Genomic DNA, 22,423 nt, shown 5'->3' with positions numbered 1-22,423 from the left:
AAGGGGGAAAGGATAGGATAATGGAAAGCAGACTTTGAAACAGCAGAGAAAAAGGAATGGATTTGCTCCTTTGAGTAAATGGAGGTTAATAAAATATTTTGAATGGTACTTACATAATTCATCAACATTACCCACAGAAGTGCCTCTGTTTTCTAACATTGAATAATGAAGTACAAAGGCACCACTTCCTTTTGGCTGGTTTTTAGTTTACAATAAACAATGCTTCTGTTTTAATTCTTGAAGTTCACAGTGTCATGCAAGATGATCCCTAGAGGAAGGAATTCAGCTTCCTTTTGGCATCTTTTGGAAATTCTCTAAAGCAAGGAAGCTGGTCTGCTACTTCCCGGTGAGGATCATTGGGACCATGTGATGCCTCGTGAGCCTGAGCATGAACGAGTGTCCCAAGATCTCTAGATGGGGTCCTGTAGATGGTCAGGAATCAAAGCCAGGTTGTTCCTTCAGGGATGGGCTAATGAGGCATGTGGCAGCATCAGCACCATATTTTAGGAGGTATTAGAGAGCTGGAAGTATGGTTGAGAACAGAAGGGGGTCTCTCTGTCCATGCTGCAGCCAGTCACAAGGTCCCTGTGTGTGTGTGTGTGTGTGTGTGTGTGTGTGTGTGCGTGTGCGTGTGTGTGATGCAGCCCTGGATCCTTGTAGTTTTAATGGTCTGTTTGCACGGTGATTCTCTCTCTTCCCCCAGTGGAATTCACCAGCTCTGATTTCCACTTGATCTTTTCTTTACAGGGTGAACAAGGCAAAGAATAATCCTAAAAATAGCATCTAGCCTTTACTGAGTTCTTGCTACTCGAAAAGTGTTTTCCTGAATGGTTAAGTGAACTACTTCATTGAGGTCCTTAAAGAGCCTTATGAAGTTTGTAGATCCTCTTCAGGTTATGATGGGGTTACATCCTAATGAACCTAAGTTGAAAATACAAAATCCATTTGGGGATCCTAATCTACCAAACATTACCACTTATCTAGCGTACCTTAAACGTGCTCTGAACACTTACATTGGTGTGGAGTTCAGCAAAATTGTTGAACACAAAGTCTGCTTTATAAAGCAGTGTTGAGTATCTCTTGTAGATTTATTGAATGTGGTACACTGTTGTTTGCTCTTGTGAATGCATGGCTGATCTGAGGATGTAGCATACTGCTGGCCCTGAATATTTCTGATCCTGGAAAACATCAAAATGCAAAGTTCAGAGCAGTTTCTACTTTATGTCTTAGTTACTTTTCTCATTGCTGAGACAAATACCCAACACCCACAAGTTAAAAGAGGAAAGGATTATTTGGCTCACAGTTTGTAGAGGTTTCAGTCCAGCTGGCTCTAAGGCAGGGTGGCATGGCAGAGGGGCATCGCAGAGGAGAAACAGCTCATGGTGTGGCAGGCAGAAGGCAGCAAGCAGGAGCAGCAGTGAGCCTGCCTTCCCCCTTTCTCTTATTTTCCATCCAGGCTACAAGACTATAGATTGGTGTCACCCACACCCAGAGTGGGTATTCCATTATTCACACCCAGAACTATGCTAATTGCATTCAGTGGACTAATTTAGTATCACATACCTTTAATCTCAGTATCACACACTCTAGCTCAGCTAGCTCCAAAAGCCCCACCTATGAGCACATGAAGCTTTGAGGGGACATCTAGAAACAGACTGTAACAATGAGTGTTACTTTCTCACCATGATGTTGTTGAAAAGCCATGTGTCCCTCCATTATAAGTCAGAGGCTGTGCATTTCCACTTTCATTTTAAAGATGGGGAAACTGAGTCTTGAGAGTGACCTCTCTTAGGTTACAGGCAAGACAGTGGCAGAAGGGGACTGAGACCAAAGGCACCTGACTCCAGGCCAGTGTGCTTCCAAATCACAGCCCATGTGCAGCCTGCTGTGCCCTATTCCCAAGCAGACTGATGTCATGGCCAAAATGAGGAAGAAAGTTGAACTGTCCAAACACGCATCTTCCACATAACATTGTCAAATTCCTGCTTTTCATTCCCACTGCTGATACCAGAGCTCAAGTCACCATTGCCTACAACCTGAGCATCTTTGAAAATTGTTATTTCTCTCTAATTGTAATGATTATATCATATTTTTAAAAGTTTATGAAAAATGAGCAACATCACCTAAAATCTCTCTAATTAAGAATAGCTCTGTATTTAGCTATTTTTATTCATATTTTAGAGCTATATACACATATGTGAATCTATATATTTGACGCAGTACTTTTAAAATTTAACTTTATTAAATAGCCATTTTCCCATGTTATTACAAACTTGTATTAAATACATTTTGATGATTGTAGAATATTCCATCTTACCATTAGCATCACTCTTTATGGTGATTTTTAAAATTTTCTATTTATTATAATTTAATAATAAACGTCTTCATTTCTAAACGTTTCTCTGGCATTATCCTCTTACATTTTCTTTTCTGTCTTTCCCTACCTACAATCATAATAGCAGCTGACAAGCAATTTTCCTAACCCCCACGCTTTGCCCTGATGCAAATCCATAACATCATCAAAATCAATTTAAATTCTTCAGCCTGGCACTCAGTATACTTTGGGCTTTGACTCAGTCTTCCTTCAGGTATCATCTTGGCCTCTCCCATCCCTGAGCTCCAGTCGTATGTGCAGCCTGGGAAAGCTGAGCTCACCAGCAGCTCTGAGGAGCTCTTGGTGACCCCAAGCTCCTGCGAGTGACCAGTCTTCATGCATGTCTCTCCTTCTTCCTGGGGCTCTTCCTCATCAGACCAACTCACTGCGCTTCCTCCCTCCCCACAACACTGACTCTGTCAGGCTTGAATCCATCCTTTTCTTTGCATTCCCACTGTCTGCAACAGAAAGCATCTGGGCTGTTGGGTTAAAAGTGTTGTGAAAGGAATGAACAAACGGTGTTCATCTTATATGTACAAGGTGTGATCCCAACATGCAGAAAATGTTTAAGACACATTACCATTAATTCCCCATCAAAATACTCCCCATGCTTTAGATGCACTTATCCTATTGTTCTTGCCACTTTCTGAAGCAGCTCTGAATTCCCCTTTTGTGAGTGTCTTTAGTTGTCTTGTCCCAGCTGCCTTGATATTCTGATTGATTCAAAACCTTTACCTTTCATGGTCATTTTGACTTTGAGGAAGAGCCAGAAGTTGCATGGTACCAGATCTGGTGAACAAGGTAGATTGGGACACGCTGTTATATTTCTATTTGACAGAAATTGACATCAACATTTTGAATTGATTTAGGACATCAAGGGAAGCAGCCACAAAAGATATTCACAAAGGGTACTTCCAGAACTGCTTCTGATTTTTACAAGACATTCTCTGGCCAGCTTTCTGCTCTGGTTTGAATCTGGCTAGGGAAAACTGGGTCTAATGCTTGGCAAAGTCATCTCCTTTCCATTTAGTTGGGACTGTTTCGAAGAGCTCTTAATTTTTCACTAATTGTATGAAGGTGGCTCTCTGCACCTGAAAGGGGGTCTTTGAGTCTTCAGTGCACTTCCGGGCCAAATTCCCACCATGAAGGTGCAACTTCCTCAAAGTACACTTCTAGGTGCCAAAGATTCCTTCCACCTGAGAAGGATTACTTTTCAATATTAAATAATTAGAGTTACTGAAAGTTAGAAAGGATCAAGACTATTGATTCTGGGGTCTTATTTTATATTGAAGGGAGCTGAAGCAGGAACAGAAGTCTTTTATCTATTACTGTCATGTTGGCCTGAAGGCTGAAGAACAGAAAGAGGCCCCGGTCTTCCCTTGCAAGGGTTATATGACAAGGCTACAGCTCTCGGCCAGTTCATTTCTAAGAGGTATGGGAGAGATTTCTGAAGGGAAACAACCAGGATGAAGACGCTGATTTGACCTGAATGACTCAGAGATGAGTGTTCAAGGCATTAGGAGGATGGTGGGGCAGCGAGGTGTCATCACAATAGCCCCAAGCTTTACCATGGCCACAGCCTCCAGTCAGTGCTCGCAGGTGTCTGACACCTTCTGTCATTTGAGAGTTCCTGTGTTTGGGGCTGTGTCCAGCTACATTCGTGGAGACATGTTGAATAATCAGTGGGTAATAAGTGAATTCAGATCTCTCTGTGTGTGTGTGTGTGGATAACTAAAAACAAAACTCTTATGTACAAATGCACTTCTGATATACGGTTGTAAATACTTCAGGTATTACAATCATGACTTTGTTAACTGAATCTGACTAGAACAGTTGAACTTCAATTACTTATATATGAGAAACAAGACGGGAGGAATAAGCTATACCCAAGAAATGACACCAACCATATGTGAGATATCATACATGATCTTCCCAACTCAGACCTCATGGACGTGTGTTTGATTATCCATCCGTTTAACCATCCACCCATACATTCATCCATCCATCTATCCATGCATCCATCTATCCATCCATCCATCCATCCACTTATCCATTTATCCATCCATTTATCCATCCATCCATCCATCTGTCCATCCATCCATCCAACATCAACATCAGTGCCATTTGGTAGGACAGGATACAAAATTGTCAAGGTGATTACCCTTAAGGAGCTCAGGAGTCTACTAAAAACAACTCAGCCCCCCTTTTTGCTATAAATCTGTTTGTTCCGTAGTATAAAATAAAATAAGAAGATGGTGAATAGAAAACATTTTAAGGAAATTGGCATTATTCTTTTTTTTTTTTTGGTACTGGAGATAGAACTTGGGTCCTTGTGCTTGCAAGGCAGGTGGCAGAACCACTGAGCTAAATCCCCAGCCCCAACATTATTCTTTATGTTTTCTTAATAGGAAAGACTTTGAAGTTCTTATCCACTCCATTTGTGACTTATGACTCCAGACTGGGGAATTTGAAAGTGATTCTGGAATTTCCTCCAAAGAAGATACCTTTCCTCTCAGGGCCTATATATGTGTCAGGAATGCAGTGCATGGTGGCTGCCCCTGCAGCAGGTCCAATGTTATAAACTCTGCAGGAATCCTCACAGTTTTGGGCACGTGCAGGGCTCACTCTCAGTCCTTACATGGGCAAAGCCAATTTTCTCTGAGCCTGCCTACTTCAGATCCGTTAAGCAAGCCCACAAACACAATGGTCTGGGTATGAGATACCATTCTACTTGGTGGCCTCAGAGTTCTAAACATGCTGATAGCAAACAACTCAGAAGGATGCCCGATTGTCTGTACACTCTTATAGGTATGTGTTCTAGCTAAAATCAGCCCCAAGTCAGCAGATTGGTAACCCATACGTGGTATTCTAAAAGTAAAAACACTTAGGAAGTTTGGAGTGTGTCAAATGATGATTGTGTGTAAAAATTAAGATTATATGGTAAAGAATTCTGAGCAGGGATGATAATCAAAATATTTACTGGAATGGCATCAAGCAGCCACACAGATGTTGGCCATGTCTGCTGGTTGATATCAGCTTGCTTCTGTGTTAAGCTCACTGGCCCGTCACCTCAGTTTCACCTGTATGCCTGGTACAGGTGGAGACAACTTCTATATAAAGCCTGAATTGTACTTTGGCCTCTTATGCAGGTGAATATCAACTTCATACAGAAAAGAGTCTTTATTTGTTTTATATTATCAATTTTTTCTTCTCTATTAGATTATTATTAATATGTAAGCATATTGTGTTATACTTTTTAATTTATGAAACAAAGCCCACCCCCTTAAAATAAAAGCCTTTACACAAAATCATCCTTTCTTTACCTCGTTTCATTTCTTCTCCTTATAGCAAACTCCTAGAATGCGTTTTTGCCACACTCTGTGTTCCTTTCCTCTTCGTTCACTGGCTTGGGACTCCTGGCTTTCTGCTCTCCTCTGAAGATGCTCCTGTCAAAGTCACCAAGGACATGCTCCTGGCCACACTCAGTGGCCCTCTCAGGCCTCCTACAAGGAAGGCGGCAGCATGGGACATGGCTGGTGCCACCGCACTTATGGAAACACTTTTCGGACCCTTCTCACCCTGGCTGGTCTCACTGCTCAGCTTGGACACTCAGGCGCCCTCGGGACTCTGCCCTCTCTTCACTCTCCCGGACTCCCTCCGACTCCCACTCTGACCTCCCCACGGTGGCCTTCCTGGGTCCCCTCCACAGCAGCAACCCTTCTCCTGCCTGGTCTCTTGCACAGCCCTCATCACTGGACCCCCATGAGCTGTCCAGTCTGTCACCAGCATTTGCTCATGGTCTTTGTCTCCCGCTAGGATGCAACCCCAGGAGGACACAAACCACCTGGCTTATGGATGGTACTTAAGGCCTAACAATAACGCCTGGCAGAGAAGGGCTCCATATATAATATGTGTCGGATACATAAATGAATGTTCACACGTGGAGGCTCAAAGGACCAATAAGCAGGGTGCTTTTCATGCTCTAAAAATAGGTTTTTAAAATTACCTTCATTTCATTTGCAATGGAAGTTTCTATCAGGGGTGGGTCAGGCTTTTGAAGGATCAAATTCAGCCATTTTCTCCTCCCTCTCCTGCTCCTCCTCCTCTTCCTGGTACTCCTGCTCCTCCTCCTGCTCCTCCTCCTCCTGCTCCTCCTGCTCCTCCTCTTCCTCCTCCTGCTCCTCTTCCTCCTCCTGCTCCCCCCCCCCACCTCCTCCTTCTCCTGATTGTGGCTGGTTTCACATCACAGTGGCACTGTGGAAGAACTGAGAAAGAGCTGGTATGGAACCTGCCAAGATGAACATACTTCCTCTCTGAGACTTGGTAAGAAAAATGTGCTGACCCTCAGTTTATTCTGCTCACCAGGGAGGTGGTATAACATGGAAGGTAAGGAGAACTCAAGCCAGATGTGCTGAGTTTACTTGCCGGTCCATCCCTTGGCCAGCTGTGGCTTGGGGAAGTTACCTGTCCTTTCTCAGCCTCAGTTTTCTCAACTGAAAGTGGATACTGGATGGGCACCAGCCACATGGGGTATTTGTGAAGATAACTTGAGCAGATATGTGCAAAGTAATTAAGATTGCCCAAAACATACTAACATTATTGCATAGTGCAAAAGTGATAGGAGATGCTGTGGAGGACTTGAACACAGCACGAAGATGTGTGTACACTTTGTCCCGGGGTGCACTACAGATGACTGAGCAGCTATGCTTCTGTGCTGGCTCCTTCTGCTAGATCATGGGTGAGTTGGTTAGGCAGATGCATTTTCCTTCTGTTGCAGATGGAAAAATTTACATGCAGACTGTCTTTGTGCTTAACTGATCTTTTCGGGATGCATACAAAAAAGCAAACAGTTGGTGTGGGTCAGTTACTTTCTGTTTTGATGGAATTCTGGGAAAACTCAGTTAAGAGCTGTCACCCAGACATGTTGGGAGGGTGACTTGTGATGGTTTGTCTGATGCTCGCTTTTCCATGTGACCTGACACATTGGGTGGAGGGCATCCAACAGCCCCCACTTACAAAGACTTCCCACACTTCACTTAGCAAATACAGAACCAGCCAGGTGCCCATCAACAGATGAAAGAATAAAGAAACTATGGTCTGTAAGCACAGTGGAGTATTATTATCCATTGAAAGAATAAAGTTACGCCATTTGCAGGAATGTGACTAGAACCAGAGAACACCCAGTTAAATAAAATAAGCCAGAACACAAAAATGAGTATCACGTTTTATCACATTTTTCCTAATATTAAAGATGGTGTGACACTTCTTTAAAATTAGGTCAAAAACACCCTGTCTTCACGAGCTGGCATTCTATTTGATTGAGGCCAGCGATTGAGCCTACTTTCCGCATGCTCAGCACAAAGAACAGAGCCTGGCATACAGGATCTGCCCAGCGGTTCACTGAGCAGTTCCCTGACACTCCTAGTGCAAGGATGCGCAGGACACAGCCCTGCCAACACCTCTGGGGCCTCGGGGTGCCCTGCCAACTGTTTCAGCTGTAGCAACTCCCTCCCACCTTCCACACCTGTCCAGTCCCAGGAGTTGCTGAACCTCAATGGCTGTCTTCACTTTGCCTTGTTGGTTGTACTCAGTTTTAGATAGTAACTCACAATCACTGCTTTGAAGACACTGAGTGAGCTTTCTTGCCCCAACCAGGGCTAACGCTGGCCTCTCTTCCCCTTGCTCCCCCCTTTGCCTCATGGTGTCATTTTCGTGATCATATACTACATTGAAAACTTTAATTTTTATAATGTATATACCATACTTTGGCATATCTATCCTTATCATTACCCTTGTTTATACTCCTCTCCTCTCCTTATTTCCTCCCTTCTGTCTGTAATAGTCTCACTTCTTTCATATTATCTTCATTTTATTTCGATTCCACATATTAGGAAAAATGTGATGAAACATGTATGTGATACTCATCTTTTTGATCTGGCTTATTTTGCTTAACTTGGTGATCTCTGATACTATTCATATTCCTGCAAATGGCTTAATTTCATTCTTTTTATACAAGAATGATACTCTCCTGTGTCTATAATGCACATTTCTTTATCCATTAATCTGTCGATCACCACCTAGGCTGGTTCCACATTTGACGATTGTGATTTCTGCTGCAATAAGCATGGGATGTAGGCGTATACTGCATTTCATATAGTTGTCTGGTTAGTGTGCAAGTCTACTTGGATGACCATTGATCCCCAGGATCGAGTGCATAATTAGTTCCTAGGTTTTGAATGAATTAGTGGTAGAATAACTGACAAATAGAGAAAAGGAGAAAGAATGGCGACATGCCTGGCTGGATAGTGTGCAGATGCCTTCCGGGAAGCTGTATTGTGTTTCTTCTGTGTGCCAGCACTGAGCCGGGCACTGGGAATGGAGCGAGGGACCAGGCAGGGATAAGGTGAGGCACAACTTGCTCTCCTCCATGGACAGCCAGAGTTCCTCCGTGATCTTGGCCTGGTTTCCCAGGAGAGAAAGTGATCATATTTGTCTAGGATCCATGCCCTATCATGGTAATCCAAGATGGCCATTAGCAACATAGCCCTGGATTTTCAGAACTGAGATTTTGTATCATGTAATGCCACAGTTACTGTAGCAAATCATTCCTTTCTATGCAAGAAGAAAGTGGTATAATTGGTTCATTCTTTTCTTCTGTCTACCTCGACAATAAGTCAAATATTATGAGCTAGCAATACTGCCACCTTTCCCCCTTTTGCCATACTTTACTAATTCTTTGCTTTCCTGTACTTTTGAGTTCTATTGATTTAATACTTTCTGTTCGGTTTATATATACAATACTCTCATTTTTCATCTTTCAAGCTACTGTTTTGTTAAATTCAGTCACACTAAGAGCTATGAACTTCCAGTAGTTAATTTATTTCTGTTTCTTCATGTCATTACATTGCCTGCTCTTTCAGATGGAGAATGGAAACTTCATGGAATCTGGACCCACAAGCTATTGCTTTGAGTGCACAGCTCCAAGGAGGCCAATGTATGATAACTAAGTCTCATAAAGCCCGGAATTACACAATGCCAAGAGATTCAGGGACCGTTTTCCAATCTGTGTATTCCGTGGATGAGGAAACTGAGACCTGCTGAGGTTAGGTGACATGTCTTCTGAGAATGCAACAACCTTGCCCAGGACTTTGATTCTTATTCCACATGTTCTTTCCACTCTAATCTACGCCTGTATACTAGTTGGTGCGAAAAGATTATTTTAGAGAAAGGAGATAGCATTTCAGGGGCTCCTCAGTGGCATTTCAGATGCATTTCTCCATGAGAACTAGATGTTTGGTGGAGCCACTGGTTGCCTGGAATATTGTGATGGATGCATATCAGTTTCTGCTCACATTTCTCTGTGCTGTTCGCTGACTCAATGGCCATTGTATTCTCCAAGCCAAGATGATTTGGGTTCTCTGAGTCGTCTTTCCAGGTTGTTATCCTCAGCACTGGGACCTTAATGCTTTACCACCAGGCATGCCCAGTAGCAGACTCAAGGTTTCATTGGTGCCTTTCCAACTGCCTGGCTCACAGCAAAGTCTTCCTGCATGGTGAGTGGGGGCCCCTGCACCTGCTCAGCCTCACTGCTCCTCCAGCGCCAGGGGGCGATTGTCTTCAGACAGGAGCTGCTCTGTGCTGGCTGCAGACTGAGAGCCCTGATTAGACTAATGCTCAGCAGGTTTCTGCTTTTTCTCCTCCTTTCCCACCCATACACAAACTGGGGCAGAGCTGTTTCCAAGGGCTGAGTGCTTGTCATTGTCATCTGAAAGTGTGTGAGCCACCCACCCTCACCCTGGGAAGCAGAACTCATGAAGGCTATTGCACCCTGCTGAACGTAACAAAGAGGGGCGGTTTTGTGCGGAAGATGCACACATTCATATTTGAGGTGAAAGAGTCTATTTGAAAGAGTCATAGTAGGCAGATCAAGCAGTGGGTAAGAGGGGTCAGTAACGCAAAGGGGATGATTTGGAGGCTTAGAGAAACCACTTTAGGTAGTATTTGTCAGGGGGCAGTGGGGTTCTGATTCTTCTAGCTTCTTACATTTTGCTCACTGTGTAAATGAGACAGCTGACCCCGCAACTGAAGGTGAAAGGAGCCACACTGAGGCCCTTGTCCCCCACCTCGAGTCCTGTGTGAAGACAAGAACACAGGTCCTGAGCAGAACAGCAGCTGGCTGAACTGAACAGTAAAAGTTGGACACGAACTCTATAAGAATTATTAGTTATGTAAGGAAGTCGAAGCATAGGCAACATGGTATATGCATTTTTTGTAGGCATTAGACAAAAACCAATGAAGCTTAAAGTTTGACAAAATAAAAGCAAATCGGATGGTATCTTTATCATCCAGAGTCGCCAATCTGTAATCCTGGCCGAAAGGTAAAAGTATGTTAAGGCAAAATACTATATTCTATCTGTAGTTTTTGTTTCTTCTCTCTCTTTCCCTCTCTATTTTTATTTTTATTTTTTTGGTACCAGGGTTCAAACTCTGGTCCTTGCGCTTGCGCGGCAGGCAGCAGAACCACTGAGCTAAATTCCCAACCCTCCCTTCTATTTTTTTGAAAGATAACATTCCTCCTTGGAACACAATTTGATGGGACATGGTTAGAATAAGATGGCACGGAGCAAAGGACATTTGTGGATTTTGCAGGACCATGGAGCTTTGAAAGCATTTCCCACTCTCATCCTGCCCTTCATCTCCATCCTTATTTAACAAAAAAAAACAGAATAAAGAAAGAAAAAGAGGGGGCGAGAAAAAGGATGTGACCTCATCCCATCCTTTGGAGGGCTGTGGCTCGTGGTGGGCGGGTGAGTCAGCGGAGTCCACAGCAGGGCTGACCCGTGCCTTGAGCGTGCAGGACACTGGGGCTCTGCACAGTCTGGTTGGGGCCTCGGGGTCTGCACCCCATCAGTGACCTGCCTGGCGAGGTCATCGGAGGCTGGGACAGCAGAGGGGTCACCACTCTGTCCTCCAGGGTAAGCCAGGGAGTGTGGTCCAGGAAGGTGTCATTGCTAAATGACCTTCCCTCGTGGGAGCTGGGGGAAAGAGGGAAACATTCACAGAACACTGACCTTTAGGGGGAAATACAGACTTGTACATATACGTGCTTATAATATGTGTGTGTGTGTAAATCTCTTTGGTAACATACAAATATGAAATTGATGTAAATACCTTTTGGTCAAAAAATTCCCCGTGTGTAGAGTTCGCCAAAAAAATGTATACACACTTCAGAAAAAGAAAACCTTGTGTAAGTATTTTAACACTAAATTTATTGAGCCATCTTGAGGTTAATACAAGTTACCTTTGGCCTCCACAGGGACCAGAGGTGCTCAGAGCGGTGGCCATGGGCTTCCAGACGCTTATCAGCGGGCGAGCTGCTGCTCGGGTGACCTTGTCACTGAGATTGCTGCATCCACACTTTCAGCTTCTTCCCTAAGGGCCGGCAGAGCAGTGGGTTTTCTGCAACCTCCCATGTCCCCATGAGAGGGTGGCACCATCTGCTGACAAAACATCTACCAGTTTTCTTTTCCTGAAGTGTGTGTACATTTTTTTTGGCAGATTTTGTATATACAATTAATTAGGGCATAGTTTTTTGTTGTTGTTACAATAAAAAACAATTTTTGTCTTCACAAAATGATTCCTCTCAAGGTTATAAATGAATGAACCAGTAAACTTCCATAGTTTCCTTACAATGGCATGTGCTATAGACTATTAGCAATAAAAAGTTAGTACTTGCACATCTTTTATCTTAGCCAGGTACCGAGAGCCAAGAGCTCTATCTGAACTGCCTCATTTAAATCTTCTCTCTGTCCGAGGAGGCAGAGTCCTGTCCTTAGCCTCTGTCCTTCAGTAGTTGAGGCATAGAAAGGTCAGGGTCTTGCCCAGTCTCACCCTGGAAAGAGGTGCAGCTGGGGTTTCCTCCCAGACAGGCTGACGGCAGCCTGCACTTCTCTCACCCCAGCAGCGTCTCCATGCTTTTGGGCGCTGTGGCTGTCGTGCAAGGCAACCCAGCTGTACAAATAGCTCGGCACAAAGCAACACACACAACTAAAATGTGACTACAAACACAAGTCACGGCCCCTGGTCGGGATCCAGGAGTCATTTATTTTGGCCAGTGTTTTCCTTTCCATCATTAAGCATTCCGCTTTTTTTTTTTTCCATTTTGGGAAAATCTGATATTGAATACATTCACAGAATTCTTGCTGTGTATCCATGTGGCAGATCTGGTCCAGGCATGGAAATACAGGCACCATGTGCAAAGATAGAATGTGGAGAAATGGCCAATCTAGATTTTTTTATGTGAAAAAATTACAGTTCCCTTGATAGAGAGTGAACTATGCTGGGACTAAAGCCCTGGACTATTGGACAAGACACTGGCGACGTTGGTGTGAATCAGGCCCCTTACACAGATCTTCTGAGGAGAGGCCAACTCCAGCCCTTGCCCGTGGGGCCACGCGAGCTCCCGCCTAGCACCTGAGTGTGGAGGAATCTCCTGGCCCTGCCTCTGCCATGGTCCAGTACGGGCACCCGGAGCGCTGGAGAACTGAGTGCTTATCCAGCCAAGGGGATGTGGCAAGGCTTTCCTAGAAAACCAGCAAAGCTGAGGAGCTGGAGATATGAATGGGTGAGGAAATGCGAGGGAACTGTCTTGCCTTTTCATAACTGGGGCAGAGGCCCCAGCTCAGGCAGGTGAAGCAGGCCAGGGAGTGGGGTGCAGGCGGTGGAGGGGCTGAGGGGTAGGCAGGGGAGGGCGGGGGCCTGTGCTTATCTAGCTTCCCACTGAAGTTTTGATTGCAAGGCTGGGAAAGACGCGGCCAGAAATAAATGTTTGGGGCATGACATTCTTTCCGTGTTAGGACACTGCATTCCTCCTGTTTGGTGACAAATGACTCAATAACGAGCTTGGTCCCGTTTATGACCTAATTCTACAAAAATGAACCCTGGGCCTGTGGTTCCGAGCATTTCAGGAAGGAGTTAAGCTGCTGGATGCTGCTGCTCGCTCCTTTCCAATGCACGGGAGGCTGGGGTGAGAACAGAGGCGACTTCTGTTTCTCTCTGTGGATTTTGTTTTCTGCCTTCTATGGGCGAGGAAAGCTCACAGGGCTTTCTTCTTTCCCTAGGCTTGAAAACCCACAGTGAGCATAAACCTTCTGTCTGAAGAGCAAAGACAGAGGAAAAAGAGATGGCAAATCGTTCCCACTAAAAATACCCCAAGGCCCTGGTGAATGAGGAGCAGGCTGTGGGGTGTCAGGCCCGGAATGGTCCTCTCAGCCTGGACGCAGCTTCCGATAATAAACAGCGACATTTACACAGATATCTGTGGCTGCGCTTTCCATTCCTTCTTCTAGGAAACAAGCAGGATTTGGGAAAGCTTTCATGATGTGACCAGGAGCCAGTAGTGGGAAGGAATTTCCGCGAGACTTGACTTGCAGTGAAAATAAGAAAGGAAGGTGGGAAAGAACTGAGACAATTTCAGCTGATGGGGATCTGGCATTTCTGGGCTCTGGAGGCCCCAACAAGTGCTGTGAGCATGATGCTCCTGACATGCGTCCTTTAATGAGGATTTGCCTCTGGAGTCAGTGGGGTGGTCACACTTTCTGGCGACTGCCTCCCGCTCTGTTGCTCGTATTACCTGCCCAGTAGTCCATTTTGCTTGTGTTGGCTGTGGGAAAGAAGGAAAGTGGAAAACATCTCAGGACCTGGGAAGCAGCACCCAGAAGGCGGCTCAGCCTTTAACTGAACCACTTCAAGTGGAAGCCCTGGAAGGCCCATCCCTGGTTCTCCAACATTCCTACCAGACCCGATGCCATGTGCAGCTGCAAAGGGAAGGTGTCTCCAAAGGACTGGAGGGAGACACTCCAATGCTCTCAGACGATTTCATTTGGTTTGAAGCCTGAAATTGCTCAAGCTTCTGCCTTCACTTTTGACTTTTAACAAAATCAGGGACAAGCAACTTCCTTGGGTCAAAAAGTGTCTTCAGGAAGTCCATACTTGAGGCTCACACTGAAGGTTTAGCAGTCTGAGGCCAGGAGCGAAGCTCCAGTCTGGCTCAGCAAAGACTTTAACACCTTGCGGGGCGGGGGGTCTCCATGGAGTCCCGGGGTCCCCAGCAGGGGAGGGGGGAGGGCCCTGGGGAGGAGGGGCCCTGGATGCAGCAAACACTTCCCAGGAGCAGCAGGTTCAGGGAGGGTCTCCATGGGCAGGCAGCCCTAGGCTGGATCTTGTGTGTGTGTGTGTGCGTGTGTGAGTGTGTATGTGTAAATATGAATGTGTATGAACGTGTGTGAGCATACGAGTGCAGACACGTGAGCATAGGCGTGCCGGTGTCACTGGCAGTAACAGAGTGTTCTCCCATTGGCTCTGAGATGGCTTCTCACAGTGCTGCGAAGCGTAAGCTTGGGAATCTCAGACCACAGGTGAAATCCAGATGCCCACAGTGTGTAGCCGTGCGACCCCAGGCCCGTTGCTTAATCTTTCCGGGCTCAGTTTCCTCATCTGTAAGTGGAGATAATAGTGTCGTCGTTGTAGTGCCTCCTGTGAGATGGTTTGTAGGAAGCGATTTGCAGTGCTTGATACTCCAAGCTATTGGTATGGAGAACTTGAGTACTGCTGGTGGGCTCTTTCTTCCCTCCACAATTCCTGGAGATCTCCCTCTCTTCCTTCCTTCATTCCTTCCTTCCATCCTCCCTTCCTTCCTTCCTCCCTCCCTCCCTCCCTTCCTCTCTTCCTTCTTCCATCTGCTGGCTGCCACTCCCGGCAGCCTGCCAGGCCCCTGCTCAGTCAGAGCTGTCTCTCCCACACCGTCAGCACGGTACCCTCCCTGCATCAGTGCCATCTCCACCTCTGACTCTGTCAGCTGTAGATGACAGGAACGCCCACTCCCCACACACAGCGGTGCTGGACACAGCGTTCCCCCAGAGGCAGGGGAGCAATCCAGTCTCAGGGCCACTGTGGCCTGGAGTTCCAGGTCCCTGTCTCAGGAGAGGCTGAGGCCACTGAGTCTCGGCTTAGTCTCCTCCGGTGCTGTTGATGATGAAAGCAGAGACTCAGCTGCCCTCTGGAGGGCAGCTCCCGGGTGGGGATGGGGAGATGCCCCTGGGAAATCGGCCTCTCCAGCTGCGCGGCGAGCTTTTTCAAGCCTCATCTCACATCTCTGGTTCCTATTTTCCAAATTTCCTCCAAAGGGAAATGTCCTGTTTTGAAAGATGCTTAGTAAGTTACAGTTTCACATCTGTTTACTCTTTCTTCCAACAAATACCCAGTGCACACACTCTAAGGGCCGGTGCTGGGCTGGGTCTCAGGGAAGCTCACGTTAGACACTGGGCCTCACTCTGTGATGTCCATGGGAAGAAACACAGCAGATGGAGACTCTGGGGCACATTGCTGAAATAAATCAACTAGGTAATTGAGAATATACTCATAAATGCAAGTATTAGAATATATGGGGCAATGTAGCACATCTTCATCAGGAACTAAAGTGCGAGATTCCCAGAAGTTACAAGATGACCCTGGACAGCAGGGTGATGGCAAATAATGTGAAAGTCACTGAGGAAGTGACCTGGTTCAGATGAAGCCCACCTGATTCACGTACTTCCTCCATTGAAGGTCCACCTCAGCCTTGACTTGAGCTCACAGGTATCCACTTCTGTGACCCACAGTCCACCCCATTATTCTTACAAATCTCAGACCCCACGTTGGCATCTCTGCTCTCCCTGCAGGCTCTCACAGGTACACTACCACCTCAGCTTTAATGATGCCCCACCCATTAATGATCCCACGATCTATCTCTTGTCCTGGATAGCCGATCTTCCTGGTCCTACAGACCATCTACCTTGGAACAACTTGTGACTAACCCACTCATCATGCCAGATGAGAGACACTCACCTTCACCCCTCAATGCTCTTTATTGTTTTCCTGGAAATTGAAATTCCAGGCTCATGGCTGCTCAGGGAAGTCTCCGAGGGACTTTTGGAAAGCACCTATGTCCCCTTGGCTTGGAGCAATTGCAGTTCATCTGGTCTAGGACTTTACTGGTGATTCTCTAGGTAACCATGGTTGAGTACTCCAGGCTAAGCCCTGAGAGCTGACTACTCTTCCATCTTCCCCACAGCCCATTCAGTGTTCTCTGTGCTGCCTCTGCCATCTTCTCTCCACTCCACAATCAAAACTCAAGCTGGAGACCCGCGCAGTCTCTCTGAAGAGCAGGGCTGGTCTGATCCCTAACTGGAAGTCATGTCCAAGCATGAAGTCATCTTTCTACCATGGCACTGTGCTACCCAGAATACCGATGGACTGCATGCCTACTTAGAAAATACAAGTTTCTAAATAACAGATCCCAAGCTCCCTACTCGCTAGTCTCACCCAAGACACCTTGCAACTTGGTTGATGTTCTATTTATTCTCAAGTAAGTTGATGCTTTTGATCTTCCTTATATCCTTTGTCCTTCTTGTCTTCAACTGCCATCCATCCTATTCTCCTTTCCATAAAATGACATCTTTACCCATATTAACTTTTCACAATCTAGTGATATTTACCTTTGCTGATATAAGTTGGTTCTGTTCACTTCTTGGATCGCTCTGTTTATAGTTCATGATAACAGTTCAATATGTACTTACATGTTTCTGACTTTTGTTCCTTTTAAGTGTTTATTTGTTAATTTTTCCACAGCCTTCTTAAAAGTGGGCACCAGTTTAGCCACATCCTATATCCAATAATCATTCTATAGACACAGAGGCCACTCAGTAAATGGCTGATTGGCCACCAGTCTTCTGTTGACCAAGAGTAATTTTCAATCTCCGAGGCCTGAGTCAAGGCTAAGACACAGCACTCTTGTCTACTATACTGATTGGTCTGCACCTCATCTGCCCGGCCCCTGTGGTTGGAAGCTTCGAGTGTGCGCATTGCTCTCTTTGGACACTCTTGCTGCAGGACCAAGAGAACTTCCCAGGCTGAGCACACAGGTCTTGGATTTGTAGCCAAAGGCAATTATCTGGAGTTGTTTGTGATTCTGAGTCTCCTGGCCTTTGTGCTTCTCTCCAAGAGGCACCCCATTCTAGGGATCAGTACCAGGCCAGCTGTTGGTTACCACCATTGTTTAGCAACTCATTGATCTTTCATAGAGTTTGAGGTGGTATTTGAGAATGTGTTTTTGCTGCACACCTGAATTATACTTGATCTCTGTTAACCATATTTAGTAGACACAAGGTTATCTGTATGCGTCGGGCCTGCACAGTGCAGCATGGTAATGTGTGCTGACTCAAATTGCTCTTTGCTTGATGTCTGTATAGACCTCCTTGATCATAGTGAAGATCCCTTTCCTTCCCTACCAAGTTTGATAATGCTAGTGATCGCGCATTGACTGGACCAATAAGAGCAGAGTCATCAATGCATAGGAGGTGAAGCTAAGTGCTTCGCAGATGTTAATGTGGCACAGGTTCTCTTGGAGGGCTTTGTGTTAAAGCATGGATTGCCAGGCTCCACCTGCAGAATTTTGATTCAGTAGCTTGGGAGAGTTTGCCTTTCTAGTAAGTTCCTAGGTGCTGCCGCCACCCAAGGTTCACACATAAAGAATCATAGCCCAGGACTCTTTGAGGACTCCAGCTTTTCCTCTGGGACTTCGGCAGGCAGAGTGGATCTTGCCAAGCTTCAAGCTTCTGACCATCAATTATGTCTACAGGGGCAGCCCAGCCTTTTTTCACCTAGGTATGGGGATGGGCATGCCCTTTGGTCTGTCTGTTTCATGAGCACTTTTATTAGTTCACCTCTGGGTCATGGTTAGCCTTCTTGATTATAATTTTAGGGCAGCAACACTGAGCTCACATTTCAGGGTTATTTCCACAAACATCACCATTACAAGAACAATCTAGACCATGTGGCTGGATTGTTTACCTGCTGGGTGGCCGGAACAGTCCCTGAGAGCACGGATCATGGATGTAGGATCTGCAGGAAGAGGAGAACAGGATGTTGTAGTCAGAACAGAAGGCTTTTGGTTTGCAGCCATCTCAGGTCCAGTCATTTGAGCACACTATGCCCCAGTTTCCTCTTACTGAAAACAATGTACTGATACTTCCCGGAGAAGAATCAAATCGATTCTCTAGAAAGGAACTGGTATCAATAATTCCTGAAGCATCACCCTGACAAAATGACTGCTCCTGGGCCACACTTTCCCGGTGTGTTGAGGGAAACAGACCAGATGCAGAGGCTACTGCAGTCGTACCAAGCAGGCGAGACAGGCTCCAGGGCTCGAGCATAAGACTGGCCCTGGGCTCACATCAGTACCGACATGGTCACTGCTTCCAAGTGCCGACACATGGCATCAGGAGCCCAGACACACCTGCCAGTGCGCGGGCCCGCTTCCAGCTGAAACCCACTTTTCCTATTCTGGAACACCACTGGGATGGCTGCAGCCAGCTCTTTCAATAGAATTAGGCATTTTGTGAGGTTAAAAATTCCCTCTCGGCCCCTTTTAGAGGAAATAACTCCATTGTTATCACTGTTTGACCTTCAGAAAAGAAACTGAAAGCATCTCAGGAAAGAAAAAGGGACCCTTCATCACTCCTGGGGTTCAGTTCAATGGGGAGGTTCCAGCATGTCTAGGGATTGCAAGCCTGATGCTAAGACCATCGATGAGGAAGGAACAAACATCAGTCCTGTGATAAGGAGGAAGCTGAACGTCCTGGGAACAATGGGGAGCTTATACTGCCCATGAATATGAAGTGATGACAACAAAATTGCAGAAGAGCTGAGGATAGAGAAACCCAAAACGCCTCTAGTTTTAGTTTCTAGGAGGGAGAGAGATTCCAAGGCCAGCCGTACCTTTCAAAGGTGTTTGTTCAAACACAGGCCTCCCCTTAGCCAGTGTGGCTCCTTTCTCTTTGCCATTTAAGGTTCTTGGATTTGCTCGTGGGAGCTGAAGATCTCAGCAGCTGTCCTTGTGGGGTTTTCAGAAGACTGCAGGCTTGAGGGACGATCAGAGCTGTCTGGAGTTACCACTGGAGGAAGTGACCAGGCACTGGCCTGTGTTACACGTAGAATGCAAAAGGAGCTTCGTAAGCACACTTTTCCCAGCAGCTTAATGGAGATTCCCAGGAGGAGACACAGAGAAGGCTGGGCCGTGTCAGAGACTCTGAAGCGCCCGGGTGTTTACTTTAGGTAATACGTTCTCCCCCCAGAGAAGCTCACTCCATGCAGATAAGATCCTCTGTGCTTTGCATAGCTGTAGCTCTCTCTCTCTGTGTACTCCGTACTCCGGGGAAGCAGCTTAACATTTGCGAGTGAAAGAGCTGGAATTTCAACCCAGAACTATTGCTAGCAGACACTATGTGAGCAGCTGTATAGAATTAACTCCCCACGCCCTCATTAAAACAGAATGTGGTAGCTTTGGGGGCCGTGTTTTGAAGTGAGAGAATCGAGGCAGAAAGAAGCTAATTTGTTTGGCCCCAGTCACCATCCTGTAAGCAGCAGGCTCTGTCTATGGCACTCATGACTGTGGGAGCCGACAGGCATCTTCCCTGGGGCAGTGGGTGTGGGCAGTGTACCAGCCAAGGGCTTGGAGAGGAAGCAGAAAATTGGACACTTGTTGAGATTTGGTGATTAATCATGCCCTGTCTCCCTCTAAAGTGTAAGCCAGATAGACAGTGGGATACGATAAATGGGCATCAGCCTTTCGTGCTGGAAATAGCAGAGTGGAAAGCATGGCTGAGAGCACAGCCTGTAATCAGGTTTCCTAATGAGGTCCCCAGGAGTGGAAACCTTTTCCGCAGGGATGCAGCCAGCTCAGGCTCTGCTGCTGCTGGAGGGAGGGGCTCGGAGGTGGGGAATGCGAGAGTTTGTCCGAAGGGCGAAGTTACACGAGTTCCCTCCTCTTTCCGTCTTTGCCCATCTGATCACTCACTGTACCACTCTCAGGGCATGAAGAAAGGATGCAAAAGACAAAAACACTTCTCCTACTCTTCTCTTAGGAGTGAAATCAAATTTTTCACTAGAAAAATATTGAAAATTTCTAATGTAAATATTAGAAATAGGAAGAGCTTATCTTTGTGTCTCCCTGAAAGTAACGAAGCTATCTTTTTAGATGTTTCTGTTTTGAATTTGAGGGAAAGACCAACGGACATTTCTGACCATGCTGAGTTGATTTTTACTCCTGTATAGTTTGGGATTAGTGGCCCTGCTTTAGTTTTTGAATCGTGCAGGTGAGGTCAGGTCTTCTGCTCAAAGTGAGGTAACTCACAGCTGAGGTAAGTGAGTGCAGGGAAGCCAGCTGCTGAACTGGACTGAACAGAAAGGAAATGGGCAGGATAGAGGCCAGATGCTGGTCACGTGCTTCCGGTCCAAGGAGGAAATGAACAGTCAGAACGTGTGTTTGAGAAGGAGAGCTCTGATGTTCATTCAGGTGAGCATAGGGCATAGCAAAGGGAACTCCTTGTATGGTGCTGGTGGGGATGTGAATAAGTTCAGTCACCATGGAAAGAAGGATGGAGATGGCCTCAAAAATGAAAAGTAGATTTTCCTTTCCACTTAGCTAGTCCCCTTCTAGCTTTCTTCCTGAAAGAGTTGATGTCATCATATTACATGTGCATGCACATGAGCACAATTCACATTAGCTAAATCTTGGAAATGACCTGTATGTCCAGCAACAGATGAATGAATAAAAAAAATGTGGTATTTATACACAATGGAGTACTACTCTGCCATAAAAAGGATGAATTTGTAGAAAAATGGGTGCACTTTGAGACAATAATATTAAATAAAATAAATCAGACACAGAAGTGTAAATATCACAAGATTTCTTTTATATGTGAAAGCTAAAGTATAAGTAAATTAAAAAACAAAATAAAAGCTAGATAATAGGAAATAGGGAGATAGATCTTTTGCAAATGGGAAGGAGACCAAGAAAGGGAGAATTCAGACGTGCTCTGTACAGGTGCCAGCTCCCCAGGAGGAATGTCAGCATCATGTGCTGGAGACATGCAGCACCAATAGAAGTAAAAACATTTTAAAAGCTGTAGACAAACACCAAGCTGAAGATGATTGTGCTATTGGGGAACAGTGGAGACTCATTTGGGGGTGTCCGTGGCGATGCAGTCTCATGAGGAGCATCCTCAGCTGACCTGGGGCAAGCTCGGGCTCCAGTCCCACAGAACCCGGGTGCGCTGCAGCCGCATATTCTTTGCGTTGAATACATGTTGTTGAATGAAGGGAGGAGGACAAGCTCAGCTTCTGGTCTGAGGCTTTTCGTCTAATATTCAGATGCCACAATTGCTTTTCACGTCGGCACTGCTGTTTCTATTACGATAAGGTCGGGAGCATGACTTTAGCATACTTTGAACAGTTTGGTGAGAGAGCAGATTTAGCATTTTGTTGAGTAATAGTTCCTGGGGCTTTCTCACACACTCCTAGCTGCTGAGAACATCCACTGACCTGGCTACCACTCTCTCTCACCTGGAAAACATGCATTACTCAGTCAACTCCACCAGCAACTGGCCCTTTGAGGCGATCTGAGACAAGGGCTCTAGACCCGGGCTAACATTCACCTCTGTGAGTGTAGGAAGTCACTTTATTCATTCTTTCAACAGCTATTTTTTCAGGCATCCACAACTTTTCAGCCCTGGGTGTGATTTCCACTTGCAGGGACTCTGAAGCTTAGTGAAGAAGACAGGAGCTCAGACAAGGCAGTTTTGCGGGCCGTGCAGGAAGGAGCGGTGGCAGAGCAGAAAGGGTACCACTGGCCGAAGGGCCAGACAAAGCCTTCTTGGGCTGAGTGAAGGCTGCGAGGGTTGCATGCATTCTTGAGGAGCCAGTGTTTTGCCAAGAAGTGATTTTTGCAGAGATCTAAGCTTTGGTGCTCTTTTCTGACCAAAGTTGCACTGTGAGAAGAGTTTTGGGCAAAGATATAAATTATGATATATGGTCTATGTTTGTGTTTGTTTTCTACCCCTTATGCATTTCACAGATGTCTTTTTTTCAGTACTGGGGATTGAACTTGAGCCTTTGCACTGAGCTGCATCCCTGCGCCTTTTTTTAATTATTATTTTTTGAGACAAGGCCTCC

General features: G+C 45.8%; 1 long non-coding RNA gene across 1 annotated transcript; it reads right to left on the bottom strand.

The window, feature by feature from the left end:
• Positions 1-11,612: 11,612 nt before the first annotated feature.
• LOC110346201 (uncharacterized) lies at positions 11,613-19,663 on the bottom strand. Its single transcript, XR_002390102.2, has 3 exons — positions 19,190-19,663; positions 18,263-18,313; positions 11,613-14,036 (listed from the first exon to the last, which is right to left on the bottom strand). It is a non-coding gene; the product is annotated as an uncharacterized LOC110346201 (long non-coding RNA).
• Between the last annotated feature and the right edge of the window lie 2,760 nt (positions 19,664-22,423).

This window comes from Heterocephalus glaber, unplaced genomic scaffold (genome assembly GCF_053883595.1).
Source record: "Heterocephalus glaber isolate CG9 unplaced genomic scaffold, H.glaber_assembly_v1.0 deba00001067, whole genome shotgun sequence".
NCBI lineage: Eukaryota > Metazoa > Chordata > Mammalia > Rodentia > Bathyergidae > Heterocephalus > Heterocephalus glaber.
This window is presented reverse-complemented; position numbering and strand designations above follow the sequence as displayed.